The sequence below is a fragment of the Prionailurus viverrinus genome, chromosome C1 (genome assembly GCF_022837055.1).
Source record: "Prionailurus viverrinus isolate Anna chromosome C1, UM_Priviv_1.0, whole genome shotgun sequence".
NCBI lineage: Eukaryota > Metazoa > Chordata > Mammalia > Carnivora > Felidae > Prionailurus > Prionailurus viverrinus.
In genome coordinates this window covers 207,903,165-207,907,180 of record NC_062568.1, presented here as the reverse complement: position 1 = coordinate 207,907,180, position 4,016 = coordinate 207,903,165, and the positions used below count along the sequence as shown (strand labels likewise).

Sequence of the window (4,016 nt, the reverse complement as noted above, 5' to 3'; positions counted from 1 at the left end):
CTGTTATTTTCACCGGCCGGCCCCTCAATTCCCGGTTCCTGATCGGAGCGCGGGTATTTCACTTTGGGGACGGCATCCCACCCCACGCCCCTCAATCCGCGTGTCCGCCCCCACCCACCGCCCGCAGGTGGCACGTGACCCAAGCTTCGCAAGTTGGGCGCCCTGATTGGCTCGGGGATGGGCTCGTGACTCACTTCCAGCCAATGAGAGCAGCCGCAGGACTCACCCTGGAGCAGGCGTCCGGGCCGGGCGACAGGAATGGCCGGGGTCCTCTGTTGCTGCGGTGCGGGGAGCGCCCGCCTGAGAATGGAGCCCACACGGAGGGAGGTGGAGACAAAGGCGGAGTTCTTGCCGACATGGGCTGAGCACCTGGATTCAGCTCTTCCTGAAGGCAGAGCTGTCCCCAGACGCCGCAGTTTTGAAAGCTGATAACTACCTTTTGTGCTCAAGGTAATTGAAACTCGGTTTCCGTGACATGGAACCCACACAGTCCCCGTGGCAGACGTGACTCTATTTCACTCTCCTGTCTTTGCACCTCCCCATCCCTTCTGGAATAAACACAACTCCTTAGCAAGGAGCCTGAGGCCATCCTGATCAGCCCCTTGCTGCCTTCCTTTATCCTTTGTAGGGCCCAGCTCTCATTTAATATGCCAGCCACGCAACTCACACACACACACACACACACACACACGCATGTGCACGTGCACACCCATGATACTTTCTCCAGACTTTGGGCACACACCTTCCTGCCTTCTTTGCCCAGAATGCTCTCATCACCCCCAGCCTGACCTCCCCCCCAAATGCTTACTCATCCTTTATCACACGGTTCAGGAATCACCTCCTCCAGAAAGCCTCCCCTGACTAATTGCCCCACCTCTCCTCCAGCTGGAAGCCACATCCGGGGCTCCCCGCAGCCCTGTGTATGGCTCAGTCCCAGCACCGGCCTGTGCGGTGTTTTCAATGGCCTGTCCATGCCTCCTCTCCGCCCAACACGGTCAAACGGGGGTCCTTTCAAGCCACATCTGTGCCCGGCTCACTGCTGACCAGCTCAATGCTTGGGCCACAGCAAGGCCTCAGTGCATGTCTGCTGAATAAATGAATGAACCAAATGTCTTGGGACGCACTGTCGGAGGAGGTCATCTGTCCGTCGTCCCCCCTTCCTCACCGGCTGGTTCTGATTTGCAGAGAAGCTGAGGCAGTGGGGTCAGGCCTCTCTGCCTGCCTCTTGCCAGCTGGCCCCATGAGCTTTGATTCAGTGTCTGGGCCTCCGTGAGCAGAGAGGAGCTCAGAAGGTGACGTTGGCAGAGATAGGACCAGAAACCCCTTCGGCTCATTCTTCTTTATTTCTGAGGCTCCCAGAAGGAACCATCCCCCCTGGATGCCATTGAAGGTGTGAACAGCGGCGTGGGCAGCGGCTAGCCAGGGAGCACAGGAGCCAGAGGATGAAGATTCATCGATGCCTCGACCCGAGTTGGAGGCGAGATGAGTTATGACTCCGGGGACAATCCCCTTCCTCTGCCAGTCCTTCCATTTCCTGGCGAGGGAGCAGAAGTTGTCTCTCTGGACACGTCCTGCCTCCATGCCTCCGGCACCTGCTCTTCCAGTCCTGCCACGTGCTGCCGCTGGCACCACTCAGAGACCCCGCAAGTGCCCAGCCAGACTCCCCCCCCCCCCGCCCCCACCGCGCAGAAGAGTGCCAGGCCCACCTCTGAAAGTTTTTTGGTGGCAGGGTTCCCGTGGAAGATTGCTTCTCAGGGATTCCTTTTTTCGGGAATAGTCTATGACTTTGGGGGAAAGGGTGGCGTTTCATTCGTTCGTTTATCTGCCAGCATTCATCCAGAGCCTTCCACGAGCCAAGCTCTGCGCTAGGTGATGTGTAGGGCACAAACACGGAGGCCGTTTCCACCCTGGAGCCACAACACTAAGTTGAAAACGGGCGCCTGGGTGGCTCAGTCAGTGAGGCATCCGACGCTCAGTTTGGGCTCAGGTCACCATCTCACGGTTTCCTGAGTTGGAGTCCCTCGTCGGGCCCCGTGCTGACAGTGCAGAATGTGCTTGGGATTCTCGCTCTCTCTCCCTCTCCCTGTCTATTCCTTCCCCACTCTCTCTGTCTCTCTCAACATAAGTAAATAAACTTAAAAACAAAAAGAATAGGGGCGCCTGGGTGGCTCAGTTGGTTAAGCGTCCAACTTCGGCTCAGGTCATGATCTCGCGATCCGTGAGTTCGAGCCCCGCGTCGGGCTCTGTGCTGACCGCTCAGAGCCTGGAGCCTGTTTCAGATTCTGTGTCTCCCTCTCTCTGCCCCTCCCCCGTTCATGCTCTGTCTCTGTCTCAAAAATCAACAAACATAAAAAAAATTAAAAAAAAAACAAAAGGAATAAAAGAAAGAAAGAAAGGAAGGAAGGAAAAGAAAGAAAGAAAGAAAGAAAGAAAGAAAGAAAGAAAGAAAGAAAAGAAAACAAGATTTTATACCTGCCCTTAAGTGAACAGTTTGCTCCTAAAGGGAAAAACAAAACAACGAAACCTGATTCCAGGTAAAGGGAGATTTCGCCCCACCGGTGAGAGAGAATGTGCTCCCGAGAAGGGCACGCTGAAGGTGTGGTTCCTTCCCGGCCTGGAGCCCCGGTGACGTCATAAACACCAGACCAGAGAGAATGTTCCAAGTGGCCCCCCATGGCCTGCATCACCTCTCCCAGAGGATTTGTGAGGGAGCCTCACGGAGCAGGGCCTGGTCTCGGAGGTCACTGGCTCCCTCGTGACAGCTGACTCTGCTCCAGGGAAGAGGAACTGGAGAAATTCTAGAAGCGGGAGAGGATCACCTTCCCAAGGGCCCCTGCCCTCAGAGGCCACCTCTGGAGCCGGACAGCCCAGCAGGCTGGAATCCTGATTTCTGTCTTGTTCTCCGCTATGTCTCTCTGCAACACCAGATCACAAAGCCCCACAATTTCCCCGTAAAGTTTAAGTTTGCAGGCCACGCGGCATCTGTGGCCACCGCTCCACTCTGCCACGGCACAGCCACGGCAGCCTTGTTCACTGTGGAAGGAATGGCCACGGCCGTGTCTGAACAACAGGCTTTCTTTATGGACGCTGAACTTTGAATTTCCTGTCATTTTCAGATGTCACAAAACATTATTCCGCCGCTGATTGTCCTTCCCCAACCATTTAAAAACGTGGAAACCATACCTAAGCTGTAGGTGTTGCAAACAGACGGCGATCGGGATCTGGCCTCACAGGCTGCGATCGGCTGACCTGGGGACCACAACCCCTGGGATCAGACGCAAACACGGGGCACCTGACACCGCCGATCAGGGTCCCCTGGCCCCCTCATGGACCCCATCTAACGTCTGTACTTCTCCGTTCGCGCTGCTCTTGTGGCTTCTTCTGGAACATTCTTCCTCCCTTTCCAAAACTTGATTGTTCTTTTGCTTTGTTGTTTTTATTGTTTAAGTTTATTTATTTTGAAAGAGAAAGCATGAGTCGGGGAGGGGCAGAGACAGAGGGAGAGAGAGAATCCCAAGCTGGCTCTATGCTGTCAGCACAGAGCCCAGCACGGGTCTCGAACTCCCGAACCACGAGATCACGACCTGAGCCAAAGGCAAGAGGCAGACCCTTAACCGACCGAGCCACCTGGGTGCCCCTCCAACACTTGTTAAGCCTCACTTCAGGGGTTCCACTTCTGGGGAACCTCTCCTGACATCAAGTCAGGTTAGGGTACTCTTCTCTTTGTGGATCAGGCCTCAAAACTAGGCCCTTAGTGAGCTTCTTCCTAGGTCTCCGTCATCAGCCTATAAGGTCCCCAGCACCAGGTCTGGGCCTTCCGTCCCCTGTCCCGGCACCTCTGCGGCACATGGAACAGAATGTGTGCTCAGTAAATGCTTGTTGGACTGATTTATCCCCCCCATCCCCTGGCCTCCCTCCCCCTCCTCTCCCCTCCCCCTCCTCCCCCCTCCTCTCCCTCCCCTCCTCCTTCCCTTTCCCCCTCCTCCTCCTCTCCCAGCCTCTAAGGTTGGTGGCCC

At 55.9% G+C, this 4,016-nt stretch overlaps 1 long non-coding RNA gene across 2 annotated transcripts; it reads right to left on the bottom strand.

Annotated features, from left to right (window-relative positions):
- Positions 1–1,335: 1,335 nt before the first annotated feature.
- On the bottom strand, positions 1,336–2,617 carry LOC125173669 (uncharacterized). Of its 2 annotated transcripts, none has more exons than XR_007155111.1 (3): positions 2,473–2,617; positions 1,707–1,784; positions 1,336–1,534 (listed from the first exon to the last, which is right to left on the bottom strand). It is a non-coding gene; the product is annotated as an uncharacterized LOC125173669 (long non-coding RNA). The 2 variants fall into 2 exon arrangements; XR_007155110.1 differs by having other exon boundaries at positions 2,525–2,617.
- Between the last annotated feature and the right edge of the window lie 1,399 nt (positions 2,618–4,016).